The 15955-nt window shown below is 46.6% G+C and overlaps 1 pseudogene; it reads left to right on the top strand.

The window, feature by feature from the left end:
• The window catches only part of LOC144335247 (B-cell CLL/lymphoma 7 protein family member C pseudogene), a 369536-nt pseudogene that overhangs the window by 176065 nt on the left and 177516 nt on the right, over nt 1–15955 (top strand).

Genomic DNA, 15955 nt, shown 5'->3' with positions numbered 1-15955 from the left:
GGTTCACGCCATTCTCCTGCCTCAGCCTCCTGAGTAGCTAGGACTACAGGCGCCCGCCACCGTGCCCAGCTAATTTTTTGTATTTTTAGTAGAGACGGGGTTTCACTGTGGTCTCGATCTCCTGACCTTGTGATCCGCCCGCCTCGGCCTCCCAAAGTGCTGGGATTACAGGCTTGAGCCACCGCGCCCGGCCTGACACTGAACTGTTAACAGTAGGGAGCATGAAGAGGGAATTGGTGGGGTCAGTGAAGTGGGGACTCACTCTGCAGAAGCTACTAGAGGCAGACAGCCACCTGCCTTGCGGAGATTCAAGCTGTGTTGTGAGACTGCTGGATTCAAATCTCAGTTCTGCCTCTAATTAGCTGTGTGGCCTTTGACTAGTCATTAACCTTCTGTGCCATAGTTTCCTCACAAATAAAATGAGTTTAGTAATTGTTTCTATCCCACAGGGTTGAAGTGAGAATCAAATTATTTGGCTCATGTGATATATTTAAGTGCTCAGCCTATGAATATCCTTAATTAATATTAATTAATATTAGCTAAGTTGGAAATTCTTGAGTTTCCATTCCAGTTTTGCCACCCATTGGGCAAATTTCTTAACTTCTTTGAGCCTCAGTTTCCAATTGTGAATGAACAATGTTGATGATAGCATCAACCCTGCAGGGTTTTAAGGATTTGGGATAATAGGATGTCAGTATCTCACTGAAGAAACTGTCCCTGGCCATAGCTCCTGGCCCCATTGCAGAGTTAGTAATACCAGTCTCTGAATGTTCTCCCTGAGAGCAGATCCTGTTAGTCAAGGAGGAGCACACTTCTGTGCTTCTAGGACCAGAGAGAACAGAAGACGATGCAGCAGCCCCAGCGTGGGAGGCCGGGGCAGTAGTGGGAATGTGATAAAAGACGTAGGGCTCTCTCTGTTGCTCTCAGCTGCAGCCACATGTTGCCCCATGGAGACTGGGCCAGGAGCCGATAGATCTTACTGTTGCTCAAGAGAAGTTGTGAAATCTCCTCATTTTACTCTTGGCAATTATTTCATTTTTGTAAACATTGTGAGAGCAAACAAAACATGTCAGTAGGCTGTGTTTAGCCCACAAGCTGCCAGTTTGCTATCTATGTTCTAGGCTTTCTGTGCTTGATTTAGCAAAATATTTACTAAGTGCCTGCTGTACCTGTAGCTCCTCAGTACCTGGTCATGTTTACTGTTCTGCAACCTCAGGCCTGCTGGCTCAGTCATCCTATCAGGCACTAAACCAGTTTAGTGGGCTTGAAATGGTGTTTCAATTCAAATTAAAGTGCAATTTGCATTTCCCTGATTACTGCTGAGTTTGAACTTTTTAAAAAAAAATACATCTATAGAACTTTCTTCTCCCTCAGTAGAATTTTTGTTTTAAGTCTTCAGATCATCCTCTAGGTATGGAGAGATTTAAGGCTTCCCTAGTGAAATATTTCTTTTGAATAACATCACATCCACTAGCCTGGACTCTTGTTTAGGTTTGCGGCTGTCTGCACATCTCAGGAGGCCACGCATCAAGCCCAGTACCGCCACAGAGGAGGGGTTCAGTAAATATTTGAATGAATCTTTATTCCTATTTCAAGAGCGTATTTCTTCTTTATTCTCTAGTTCTTGGCACAAGTATTATTGATTTAGTTATCAGCGTATTCAGCAATCACAACTCCCCACTTTGGTGAGGAAACACATTTCTAGAGGTTTGCCTGTGTCCTGCCCCATTCAGACCAGGAAGTGAAAGGGGAACCTACTGGCCTTAAGGGAACAATGATTCTTTTTTCTTTCTTTCTTTTTTTTTTTTTTTTTTTTTTGAGATGGAGTCTGGCTCTGTCACCTAGGCTGGAGTGCAATGGGGCAATCCCAGCTCACTGCAATCTCTGCCTCACAGGTTCAAGTAATTTTCCTGCCTCAGCCTCCTGAGTAGCTGGAATTAGAGGTGCCTGTTACCACGCCCAGCTAATTTTTGTATTTTTAGTAGAGATGGGGTTTCACCATGTTGGCCAGGCTGGCTTCGAACTCCTGACCTCAGGTGATCCACCCACCTCAGCCTTCCAAAGTGCTGGGATTACAGGCGTGAGTCACCGCGCCCAGCCTACTGTGACTTCTCTAGAGAGTAGTTCCTTGAGGGCTCAGAAGGTCATGCTAGTTTGAACATAGTGGTTCCATGTGGCTGGTTTTACATCTGTGCTCAGATGATTTGTTTTTTTTTTGTTTTTTGTTTTTTGTTTTTGTCTTAAAGGTAGAACACTCCAGTCCCACAGCCCCTTTAATCAGTACCCACTGGGGAGTATTTATGGATGTGTTTATCAGTTTCAGGGTGTCTTGACCAAGATTCAGGAGGGAGGCCCTGTGAACATGGCCTTTTTCTCCTGGCTCTCCTTCATGCACCCTTCTCAAGCCGTGCTTACATTTCCTCTAACACTGCAGACTCCATCGGAACTCCAGCCCCTTTACACCTGCTATCACCTCACCCGGAGTATCCTTCCACTCACTTCTCATCTGACAAATTCCTTCCTTCTCCTCCTTGAAGATCTAGGTCAGATGGTCCCTTTCTGAAACCTTCTGTGGCTCTCCCGGCAGAGTTAGGCCTCCCTTCTTTGTAGACATTCATTAACTCACAGACTTGGTTAGCTACCAAAAAATCGTCCTTGCCCTAGAGGAGTTCATAGGCTAGTGGGGGAGACAAACCTAAACATTTAGACAGCCATGCTGACTGCATTAGGGAAGCACTAAGGAGGAGCACTTCACCTGCCTTGGGGGACAGATGACAGGGAAGGTTCCAGAAGGTGGGGACACCTGAATCCTAAGAGTGTGTGGGTATCCAGATAAGGAACTGACTTGGGCAAAGGCACAGAGGAAACAAATAATGTTGCATGTGCACAACAATGACAAGCAGTTGGTTTTGCTGGAACATAGGCAGGGACCTGAAAATGTAGGACTTTCTATTATATTGACCCATACGAAACTGCATTTTTTTTTTTTTGAGATCGAGTCTCACTCTGTCGCCCAGGCTGGAGTGCGGTGGCATGATCTCAGCTCACCGCAACCTCCGCCTCCTGGGTTCAAGCGATTTTCCTGCCTCAGCCTCCTGAGTAGCTGGGACTACAGGCATGTACCACCATGCCTAGCTAATTTTTGTATTTTTATTTTTATGGAGATGGAGTTTCACAATGTTGGCTAGGCTGGTCATGAACTCCTGACCTCAGATGACCTGCGTGCCTTAGCCTCCCAAAGTGCTGGGATTACAGGTGTAAGCCACTGCGCCGGACCTAAAACTGTCATTTTTTTTTCCGAGATGGAGTTTTCACTCTTGTTGCCCAGGCTGGAGTGCAGTGGCATGATCTCAGCTCACTGCAACCTCCAGCTCCCAGGTTCAAGCGATTCTCCTGCCTCAGGAGAATCCCAAGTAGCTGGGATTACAGGCACCCATCACACCTGGCTAATTTTGTATTTTTAGGAGAGATGGGGTTTCACCATGTTGGCCAGGCTAGTCTCAAACTCCTGTCCTCAGGTGATCTGCCTGCCTTAGCCTCCCAAAGTGCTGGGATTACAGGTGTGAGCCATCATGGCCGGCCATGAAACTGCCATTTTTTGTATATCAAAATAGATATCATCAATTTCATGTGGTTTCAAGCTAATACGTCACCTTAAGAGTTTTGGACCTTATATTGTTTCCCAAACTTCTGTTGTTGTTATTATTATTATTATTATTATTATTATTATTTGAGACAGGGTCTCACTCTGTCTCCCAGGGTGAAGTGCAGTGGTGTAATCGAGGCTCACTGCAACCTTGAACTGCTGGACTCAAGTGATCCTCCTGCCAAAGCCTCCTGAGTAGCTGAGCCTTCAGGTGCCACCATCATGCCCAGCTAACTTCTGTCATTTTTTATCCACCTTCATGATTTTTACCTTCTCTGAGTTCCTGCCTACCTACTATGATCCACTTAATTTTTATTCAGAGAGACTCCCTTTTCTTCTTCTTCTTCTTTTTTTTTTTTTTTGAGACGGAGTCTGGCTCTGTCGTCCAGGCTGGAGTGCAGTGGCCGGATCTCAGCTCACTGCAAGCTCCGCCTCCCGGGTTTACGCCATTCTCCTGCCTCAGCCTCCCGAGTAGCTGGGACTACAGGCGCCCGCCACCTCGCCCGGCTAGTTTTTTGTATTTTTTAGTAGAGACGGGGTTTCACCGTGTCAGCCAGGATGGTCTCGATCTCCTGACCTCGTGATCCGCCCGTCTCGGCCTCCCAAAGTGCTGGGATTACAGGCTTGAGCCACCGCGCCCGGCCCTTTTTTTTTTTTTCTGAGACAGAGTCTTGCTCTGTCCCCCAGGTTGGAGTGCAGTGGTGCAATCTCGGCTCACTGTAACCTCCACCTCCCGGGTTCAAGCAATTCTCCTGCCTCAGCCTCCTGAGTAGCTGGGATTACAGGCATGCGCCACCAGGCCTAGTTAATTTTTGTATTTTTAGTAGAGATGGGGTTTCACCATGTTGGCCAGGCTGGTCTCACACTTCTGACTTCATGATCTGCCTGCCTTGGCCTCCCAAAGTGCTGGGATTACGGGCATGAGCCACTGTGCCCGGCCAAGACTCCCTTTTCTAACTTAAATTTATTTTAAAAGGAAAGTTTAGGTCAAAAATTTAAAAAGCATTGTCACCCACCATATAAAGAATTGTAAAAAGAAATTCAATAAAAACAAATATCTTGCTAGATTCTGTTGCCCACCAACCTCTGCCTATAAATTTCCCCTTCCACAAACAATAGAAGTCTAAGAAATTATTAAGAAGCATGTTGGCTGGGTATGGTGAGGCACACCTGTAATCCCAGCACTTTGGGAGGCTGAGGTGGGCGGATCAAAAGGTCAGGAGATCGAGACCATCCTGGCCAACATGGTGAAACCCTGTCTCTACTAAAAATACAAAAATTAGCTGGGTGTGGTGGCACATGCCTGTAGTCCCAACTACTCGAGAGGCTGAGGCAGAAGAATCTCTTGAACCTGGGAGGTGGAGGTTGCAGTGAGCAGAGATCGAGCCACTGGATCGAGCAGAGATCCAGCCTGGGTGGCACAGTGAGACTCCGTCTCAAGAAGAAGCATGTCGGCCGGGCGCGGTGGCTCAAGCCTGTAATCCCAGCACTTTGGGAGGCCGAGACGGGCGGATCACAAAGTCAGGAGATCGAGACCATCCTGGCTAACATGGTGAAACCCCGTCTCTACTAAAAATACAAAAAACTAGCCGGGCGAGGTGGCGGGCGCCTGTAGTCCCAGCTACTCCGGAGGCTGAGGCAGGAGAATGGCGTGAACCCGGGAGGCGGAGCTTGCAGTGAGCTGAGACCCGGCCACTGCACTCCAGCCTGGGCGACAGAGCGACACTCCGTCTCAAAAAAAAAAAAAAAAGAAGCATGTCAGCCAGGTGCAGTGGCTCACACCTATAATCCTGGCACTTTGGGAGGCCAAGGCGGGTAAATCACCTGAGGTCAGGAGTTCGAGACGAGCCTGGCCAACATGGCGAAACCCCGTCTCTACTAAAAATAACAAAAATTAACTGGGCGTGGTGGCGGGTGCCTTTGATCCCAGCGACTCAGGACGCTGAGGCAGGAGAATGGCTTGAACCCAGGAGGCAGAGGTTGCAGTGAGCCGAGATCGTGCCATTGCACTCCAGCCTGGGCAGCAAGGGGGAAACTCTGTGTCAAAAAAAAAAAAAAAAAGAAGCAGCAGCAGCATGTAATTGGACATTTTGAGAGCATAGACATCAGTTAAGAGGCTAAGAAGGTTCATGGCAATAAGAATATAGAAGAGAAAGTGGAAACAAGAAATATTTGAGAATGAAAATCACTAGGACTAATTGGATATGGTGGGAGAGAAAAGAAGAATCAAGAATGACTTTCAGGGCCAGGTGCAGTGGCTCACACCTATAATCCCAGCACTTTGGGAGGCTGAGGCAGGCAGATCAGGAGTCTCAACTCCTTGAGGTCAGGAGTTCGAGACCAGCCTGGCCAACATGGTGAAACCCCATCTCTACTTTAAAAAATACAAAAATTAGCTGGGCATGGTAGCATGCACCTGTAATTCCAGCTACTTGGGAGGCTGAGGCAGGAGAACTCTTGAATCCAGGAGATGGAGGTTGCAGTGAGCTGAGATTGTGCCACTGCACTCTGGCCTGGGCGACAGAGCGAGACTCTGACTCAAAAAAAAAAAAAAAAAAAAAAAAACAAAGAATTTTAGGGTTCTATCCTGGAGGGTTAGGGGCAGGTGATGGTGCCAGCTATAGAGGGGGGAAGTGATGATTTAGGAGGGAAGATAATGAGGTAATCTTGCACATCTTGCATTTGAGGTGCCCATGGTGCCCTCCAATTGGAGATGCCCAGGGTCAGGGTTCAGAGCAGAGCCACTGGGTACAGATAGTCCTCAAGACTGGGGTATCAGCCCTCCAATAGAGGAGTTAAGGAAGCAGCCATTTTGATGAGTGTTTTGCTGCAAATCCTCCCAGCCTAAGAGTAGATTTTTGCCTTCCCTTATGGAGTAGATGGAGGTCTTGAGGGCAGCAGGATGTTTAGTCCTCTCTGTCTCAACAGCTTTAGCTCACCAGAGGAGAGGAAATTTAAGAAGATGACACATTCCATCTCTAACCTGATAAGTCATAGAGACGGGGGAGTACCAATGGGAAATGTCCATTCAGATGGATTCTGAACTCTATCCAGGGAACTGAAAGCCTGGGACTAGACCTATAGATTTGGGTAGTACCAGCCTATATATACATGGTGGTAGCAACCATGAGAGTAGATGAGAATACCCAAAAAGAGTGTGTATTATCCAAAAAACTAGCCGGGCGAGGTGGCGGGCGCCTGTAGTCCCAGCTACTCGGGAGGCTGAGGCAGGAGAATGGCGTGAACCCGGGAGGCGGAGCTTGCAGTGAGCCGAGATCCGGCCACTGCACTCCAGCCTGGGCGACAGAGCAAGACTCCGTCTCAAAAAAAAAAAAAAAAAAAAAAAAAAAAAAAAGAGTGTGTATTATCTTAAAAGTCATGCGGCCAGGACTACACCCTGAAGAACTACAGCATTCAAGGCAGAGAAGTAGCAAAAAAGGAGAGCATAAAGGTGACAGAGGGAATAGTCAAAAACTTTTTTTGTTTTTTTGAGACGGAGTCTCACTCTGTTGCCCAGGCTAGAGTGCACTGGCGCCATCTCAGCTCACTGCAAATCACTGCAACCTCTACCTCCCGGGCTCAAGTGATTCCCAGGCCTCTGCCTCCCACATAGCTGGGACTACAGGCTCACACCACCACGCCTGGCTAATTTTTGTATTTTCAGTAGAGATGGGGTTTCACCATGTTGACCAGGCTGGTCTCAAACTCCTGACCTCAGGTGATCCGCCTGCCTTGTTCTCCCAAAGGGCTGGATTACATGCGTGAGCCACTGCGCCTAGCCGATAGTCAGAAACTTTTGAAGTTATTCAGGAGAGTAAAGTGTCATGGAAGCCAACAGAATGGAATTTCATGGAGTGGAGTGATCATAAATGTCAGATATAGCAGAGATCTGCCACAACAAAAACATCTTCAGGTGTTGTCATTGGGATTTCACTGGTGACCTTAGAAAAGTTTTTTCCAGTAGAGTGGTGAGAATGGAAACCAAAATTCAGATTGCACTGAGGGGTGGCTGAGAGACAAGCATAGACAGTGAGCATAGACTGTTCTTTGGGGGAAATATAATATACTTTTGTTTATTCATTCAATAAAGATTTATTGGCCAGATACGGTGGCTTATGCCTGTAATTGGAGCACTTTGGGAAGCTGAGGTGGGTGGATCACTTGAGGTGGGGCGTTCAAGACCAGCCTGGACAATATGGTGAAACCCCGTCTCTACTAAAATTACAAAAATTAGCCAGGTGTGGTGGCACATGCCTGTAGTCCCAGTTACTTGGGAGGCTGAGGCATGAGAGTAGCTTGAACTCGGGAGGCAGAGGTTGCAATGAGCAGAGATCATGCCATTGCACTCCAGTCTGGGTGACAGAGTGAGACTCTGTCTCAAAAAAAGAAAGAAAGAAAAAAAAAAACAACTATTGATGGCCTATCTGGCCTTGTACTAGGTGATGAACAAAGCAATGAACAGAAAATCCAGCCAGGCACCGTGGCTCATGCCTGTAATTCCAGCACTTTGGAAGGCCGAGGCAGGTGGATTGCTTGAGCTGAGAGGTTTGAGACCAGGCTGAGCAACATACCGAGACTCCATCTCTATTAATCACTGTACTCCCTATTCAGGGCTTCCCTCCAAGCTGCTTCTAGAAGATCAGATGTGTTTGGAGACTCTCCTGATGGCCCTCAAACTCTGTCCCTTTTAAAAAAATTTTGGCTGGGCGCTGTGGCTCACACCTGTAATCCCAGCACTTTGGGAGGCCAATGTGGGCGGATCACCTGAGGTCGGGAGTTTGAGACTAGCCTGACCAACATGGAGAAACCCTGTCTCTACTAAAAATACAAAATTAGCCAGGCGTAGTGACACATGCCTGTAATCCCAGCTACTCGGGAGGCTGAGGCAGGAGAGTCGCTTGAACTTGGGAGGCAGAGGTTGCGGTGAGCCGAGATTGTGCCGCTGCACTCCGACCTGGGCAACAAAAGTGAAACTCTATCTAAAAAAAAAAAAAAAATTTAAACACCAAAACTAATGTTCCTGCTTTCACAGAGTTTATATTCTAGGGGCAGAGAGAGAAACTATACAAAACATGCAAAATAGTATTAAGTACTTTGAAGAAAAAGTGACAGAAATTTATATGCTATTTTGCATAGGGTGATTAGGAAAGGTCTCTGTGATCAAGTGACTTTTACGAGGGATTGTTGAATTTGTTTTAAAGTACAATATCAGAGTGTAGTCCTTAATTTTTTTTTTTTTTTTTTTTTTTTTTTTTTTTGAGGTAGAGTCTTTCTCTGTCTCCCTGGCTGGAGTGCAGTAGTGCGATCTCAGCTCACTGCAACCTCTGCCCCCTGGTTCAAGCAATTATCCTGCCTCAGCCTCCCTAGTAGCTGGGATTACAGGTATTTGCTATCACACCTGGCTAATTTTTGTATTTTTAGTAGAGATGGAGTTTTGTCATGTTGGCCAGGCTGGTCTTGAACTCCTGACCTCAAGTAATCCGCTGGGCTTGGCCTCCCAAAGTGCTGGGATTACAGGCAGCACTTCGATTACAGGCATGAGCCACTGTGCCCGGCCCTTAATTCTTGATATACTGTCTTCAGTGTTAAAATAATTGTACATTTTGCTACTCCTCTACCTAGAATCCACAAAACTTTACAATAAAATACAAATTCCTTATCATGGATCCTACATAAGGTTCCAAGACCCTATAATCTACCTCTGCCTTTCGTGCCAAGTTCATCTTATACCACCCGGCCCCTTTCTTATTCCACTCCAGCCACATGCACTAAAGCTGGGTTGAACGACCGAATGAAGTATCTTCCCAGGTGGCTTCTTGGGCAACAGGAAGCAAGACAGCTTATAGTCAAAGAGCTTGAGTATTTGTGCCAGACACATCTGGCTTGGGTCCTGGCTGTGCTGCTTACAAGCTCTGTGACCTTGTGTGGGTTATATAGCCTCAGCGAGCCTCAGTGTCCTCAAATGTGCAATGGAGACTATATGTCTATACTGAGGATTATTTTAAGGATAAAGTTGAGAGTTACTGCAAATGTCTTAGCACAGTGCCTGGCACATTGTAAGCACTCAAGAATTAGTAGTGTTAGCATCATCATTGTTGTTGTTATCATTACTTTGACCAATCAACCCTCCTCTGTTAAGAGGTGGCCAGAGTCATACAGTGAGTTGGGGACGGAGGAGGGGTGACCTGCACCCAGGTGTTTAGACACAGAGTGCAGGCTAGTGTGGGCTTTGGAGCTGAGCAGACTTGGCTCACATTTTGGGTTAGTCATTTCCCAAATTTGAGGCAAGTTAACCGATCTGAACTTTGAATGCTCTGTTCTCAGTATGTGGGCCGGGCGTGGTGGCTCACACCTGTAATCTCAGCACTTTGGGAGGCTGAGGTGGGTGGATCACGAGGTCAGGAGTTCGAGACCAACCTGGCCAACATGGTGAAACCCCATTTTTACTAAAAATGCAAAAATTAGCCAGGCGTGGTGTCATGTGCCTGTAATCCCAGCTACTCAGGAGGCTGAGGCAGGAGAATCGCTTGAACCCAGGAAGCAGAGATTGCAGTGAGCCAAGATCATGCCATTGCATTCAGCCTGGGTGACAGAGCAAGACTTCATCTCAAAAAAAAAAAAAAAAAAAAAGATGTATGTAAAGGTAGCACAGAGCTGGGCCACTGAGAGGGGCCCCACAAATGGCAGGCGTTCCCAGCCCCTTTTGGGCTGTTGCTTTCTTCTTCCCTACTTAACTCAGTAGTTTTTAATCTTTTATTTTTTTAAGAGAGGACAGAGACATAGACCCCTTTGAGAATTTGTAATCTGTGGACACTCAAATTCACAGGGTTCAGAGACATCTGCCAATATTGGGGATGAAAACTTAATCAATCAAATCAGTCAGTTGCTCCTTCTTCCTCTCCCGCCCCACTCTCCTTTTTTGCTTTTTCCTGTTATCCCCATCATTTCTAGGCTAGTTGCCTTTAACTCACACATTTGTTTTGTTTTGAGACGGGGTCTCACTATGTTGCCCAGGCTGGAGTGCAGGGGCTCTACACAGTCATGATCCCACTACTGATCTGCATGGGAACTTTCACCTGCTCCATTTTTGACCTGGACCAGTTCACCCATTCTTAGGCAACCTGGTGGTCCCCAGCTCCCTGGGGGTACACCTTATTGATGCTAAACTTAGTGTGGACACCTGATTGGTATAGCACACTACAACCCAGAACTCCTGGGCTCAGGCGATCCTCCTGCCTCAGCCTCCAGAGTAGCTGGGACTACAGGTGCATGCCACCATGCCTAGCAGCTCACACTTTGTCTAACAACTTTGTTCCAAGGGCACTCTCAGCAAAGACCACAATGACATTCTCAGTTTCTGGGGCTGAGGGCATGGTGTCACTTGTTTCCTAAGTATCGGTTTACTCATCAGTAAAATGAACATTGTTTATAGCACTTTGCCAAGTGTTTTCTCATGTGATCTGTACAACAATGCTGGAAGGCAGAGTTTTCATTCAACTCAGTAAATATTTATGGAGTGCTGGCCAGGCGCGGTGGCTCATGCCTGTAACCCAGCACTTTGGGAGGCCGAGGCAGGCAGATCACCTGAGGTCAGGAGTTCCAGACCAGCCTGGCCAACATGGTGAAACCCTGTCTCTACTAAAAATATAAAAATTAGCTGGGTGTGGTGGCAGGCGCCTGTAATCCCACCTATTCCGGAGGCTGAAGCAGGAGAATAACTTGAATCCAGGAGGTGGAGGTTGCAGTGAGCCGAGATCGTGCCATTATACGCCAGCCTGGATGACAAGAGTGAAACTCCTGTCTAAAAAAAAAAAAGAAGTGGAGCGCCTACTAGGTAACCAGGCATTGTTTTAGCTACAGTGATGTCTCATGGAGTTTACATATTGGGAAGAGACTTTAAAAAGTGCCTCTTAAGTGCACTATGTGCCACTTAAGTAAGGTAATTTCAAATTGTTTAAGTGCTGTAACAAAAATAAAACAAGATAAAGAGCTAAGGGAAGGCCTGTAGACAGGCTTCCACCTGGATACAATTTATATAAGTCTATAAAGTTTAACAGTATCAACGTATACTTGATACTTTTTAATTTTTTTTTTTTTTTTTTTTTTTTTTGGAGACAGAGTCTCCCTCTGTCGCCCAGGCTGGAGTGCAGTAGCACTATCTCAGCTCACTGCAACTTCCACCTCCCCGGTTCAAGCGATTCTCCTGCCTCAGCCTCCCGAGTAGCTGGGACTACAGGCATGTACTACCATGCCTGGCTAATTTTTATATTTTTAGTAGGAACGGGGTTTCGCCAGACTAGTCTTGAACTACTGACCCCAGGTGATCCACCTGCCTCAGCCTCCCAAAGTGCTGGGATTACAGGCGTGAGCCACTATGCCCGACCTACTTTTTAATATTAATGGTAGCTTTTCTTTCCCCCTAGTAAATACAGATTCTCAGTAGACTGCTCTCCATGAGCAGAGAGAAGGCTGTGTTCTACCCTCTTTTGACAAAAGGCCTCAGAGGGTATCTAGGTCTGATATCCTTAAATTGTTAGTGGAACGTTTCATCTACCTTTCAAGGCATTCTGTGAAAGTTGTGGATTTTGAATCTCAAACACTACACCCGGGAGCTGGCAGTCTCCGTGTACCATTACTATATCTGAAGAGGGTGAATTCAGTTTGTGAAACCCAAAAAGATGCCATCCGTCAGTAAATAAACAACTGAATGTTGGTTGAAGGATGTGAAACAAAGATGAATGTAGTCAATTCAGAAACATGAACCCCTGGGGAAGAGAACAGTGGCCACAGCTGTGCAGAACAAAATTGGCCAGATGGGCCGGGCGTACTGGCTCATCCAATTACTGGCCTGTAATCCCAGCACTTTGGGAGGCTGAGGCAGGTGGATCACCTGAGGTCAGGAGTTCAAGACCAGCCTGGCCAACATAGTGAAACCTGTCTCTACTAAAAACACAAAAATTAGCTGGGCGTGGTGGCACACACCTGTAATCCCAGCTACTGGGGAGGCTGAGGCAGGAGAATTGCTTGAGCCCGGGAGGCAGAGGTTGCAGTGAGCTGAGATCATGCCAATGCACTCTAGCCTGGCTGACAGAGTGAGACTCTGCCTCAAAAAAAAAAAAAAAAAAAAAAAAGGGCCAGATTGAGGATTTTATATCTTGCTTTACAGCAGCACACTATATTTTCGTTACCAAGGCAATGCATTTTCCCTAATAATTGCTGCCTTTTCTAAAAGACCTATTATATGCCAATTACTTGACATATTAATAAGCCTCAGGATATCTATACAGTAGGAGGAAACAATTTCAGGAAGTTTAAGTAACTTGATCAGGAGCCGTGGCTAGCATTAGTGGAACTGGGATTGGAGCCCAGGTTGTCACTAAGCCCCAACCTTTGTTCTTTACACCACCATCAAAGCAACTTCAGATGCTGCCTACTTGCTAAGATAGAGTGGCAGACCTCTCAGGCAGGAGAGATCCAAGGAGGAAGCCCGCTTGAGCCAGTATGCCTCACTTAGCACACTGTCAGGCCCGCAGAAGCTTACTTGACTGTTTTATGAAAGGGCTCCTCTCTGCTCTGAGGACAAGATGGTTGATTTTTTTTTTTTTTTTTTTTTTTTTTTGAGACAGCTTCGCTGTTGTTGCTCAGGCTGAAGTGCAAGGGTACGATCTCAGCTCACTGCAACCTCCACCTCCCGGGTTCAAGTGATTCTCCTGCCTCAGCCTCCCAAGTAGCTGGGATTACAGGCACGTGCCACCACACCTGGCCAATTTTTTTTTTTATTTTTTTGAGACAGAGTCTTGCTGTTGTTGCCCAGGCTGGAGTGCAATGGCACAATCTCGGCTCACTGCAACCTCCGCCTTCTGGGTTCAAGCAATTCTGCCTCTGCCTCCTGAATACCTGTGATTACAGACAGGTGCCACCACGCCGGGCTAATTTTTTGTGTTTTTAGTAGAGACAGGGTTTCACCATGTGGGCCAGGCTGGTTTTGAACTCTGGACCTCAGGTAAGCCACCCACCTCAGCCTCCCAAAGTGCTGAGATTACAGGCATGAGCCATCGCGCCCGGCCTGAAATTTTTTTTAACTTGTTTTTCAGTGTTTTAAATCACCCTAATGCTAGCCAGTCTAGGATTACTTTTTTCCAAAATTAAAATACCTTTAAGTTATTTTCATTATAAAAATAGACCAGACTGGGTGCAGTTGCTCATGCCTGTAATCTCAACACTTTGGGAGGCTAAGGTGGGAGGATCACTGGAGCCCAGGAGTTCAAGACCACTACGGCAACCTAGTGAGACCTTTTCTCCACAAAAAATAAAAATACAAAAATTAGCTGGGCATGGTGGCGTACACCTGTAGTCCCAGGCTGAGGCAAGAGGATTACTTGAGCCCAGAAGGTCAAGACTGACAGTGAGCCGTGAATGTGTCACTGCACTCCAGCCTGGGCAACAGGGTGAGACCCTGTCTCAAAAAAAAAAAAAAAAAAAAAAAAAGAGTAGACTATACTTGCTTCAAAAAAGTATACGGAGCAGATGAGAGCCTCCTTGCCCATCCTTCTCCCCTAGTATAGCCTTGAACTCAACTCCTGAACAGAATAGGATGGGTCTTTTAGTTACTTTCACAGAGGGCTCTGTAGTGCTAATAAGAGAGCTGAGGAGCCTCTCTCAGGTTTTCAGATGACACGCCAGGTTAGCCTTAAATTTAATAATAATAATTTCAGTTTTCAAGAAACTTACTGAATCTCACCTATGTGCTCAATGTTGCCGATCCAAGATGGGTAAACAGCCTCTGCCCTTAGGGAACTCATTCCTGTGTTGAACACTGGTGTGTAAACCAAGGATTACAATGGTAATCCCCCAGTGAATACATACAGAGTACCAATTTTAGAAGTGGTTGAAAACTTTTTTTAAAAAATCAGAGAATTACACATGTATAATTAGCTGCTCATCCTAGAAGTCATATATCCAGACCAGGCATGGTGGCTCACGCCTGTAATTGCAGCACTTTGAGAAGCTGAGATGGGTGGATCACGTGAGGTCAGCAGTTCGAGACCAGCCTAGCCAACATGGCGAAACCCCATCTCTACTAAAAATACAAAAATTGGCCGGGCGCGGTGGCTCACGCCTATAATCCCAGCACTTTGGGAGGCCGAGACGGGCGGATCACGAGGTCAGGAGATCGAGACCATCCTGGCTAACACGGTGAAACCCCGTCTCTACTAAAAAAATACAAAAAACTAGCCGGGCGAGGTGGTGGGCGCCTGTAGTCTCAGCTACTCGGGAGGCTGAGGCAGGAGAATGGCGGGAACCCGGGAGGCGGAGCTTGCAGTGATCTGAGATCCGGCCACTGCACTCCAGCCTGGGCGACAGAGCGAGACTCCGTCTCAAAAAAAAAAAAAAATTAAAAATACAAAAATTAGCCAAGCATAATGGTGCGTGCCTGTAATCTCAGCTACTCCGGAGGCTGAGTCAGGAGAATTGCTTGAACCTGGGAGGCAGAGGTTGCAGTAAGCCCAGATCTCACCATTGCACTCCAGCCTAGGTGACAGAGCAAGACAGAGTGAGACTCTCTCTCTCTCAAAAAAAAGTCACATATCCAAATGTAAGAGTATTTTGCAGGTAAGCCTGGCTCAGGCTGACATAGGAGTGGCTGTGGGGGAGCAGTGCACCCACTCCAGGATCCCCCAGAAACTTTCATTGTTTTGTTTCTCTCTCTCTTTTTTTTTTTTTTTCTGTTGCCCAGGCTGGAGCACAGTGGTGCAATCATGGCTCACTGCAGTCTTGATCTCCTGGGCTCAAGTGGTTCTCCCAACTCAGCCTCCCAAGTAGCTGGGACCATAGGCACACACCACCATGCCTGGCTAATTTTAAAATTTTTATATTTTTTGTAGAGACTGGGTCTTACTATGTGACCTAGGCTGGTCTCAAACTCCTGGGCTCAAGCAATCCTCCTGTCTTGACCCCCAAAGTGTTGCGATTACAGGCGTGAGCCACTGTGCCCAGTCTCATTGTTTCTTTGCATTTTGGTTATTGAACTCTCCCTGGGTAACATTTGCAGAATGTTCCATGTGTCCCGAGTATGTGCCAGGCCAATTACTCAGCAATTCTGCTTCAAGAATCAGTCTGTATTCCATTACACTAGTGGTACATTTTCAAAATGGAAGGAATATAAAATGTAAAAGTATTTGCTGTGCAGAGGAGGGAGACACTACTGCTGGGACTAGAATCAAAGTTTTCTCACACTCAGTTCAATGCCTTTTCCACTACATCCCTCAGTTGAGCCTTAAGGCACCAAGTGGATGGTCATTAGTCTTG

The sequence above is a fragment of the Macaca mulatta genome, chromosome 1, assembly GCF_049350105.2.
Source record: "Macaca mulatta isolate MMU2019108-1 chromosome 1, T2T-MMU8v2.0, whole genome shotgun sequence".
NCBI lineage: Eukaryota > Metazoa > Chordata > Mammalia > Primates > Cercopithecidae > Macaca > Macaca mulatta.
The sequence above is the reverse complement of the archived record's forward strand: the minus strand, read 5'-3'. Positions and strand labels throughout refer to the sequence as shown.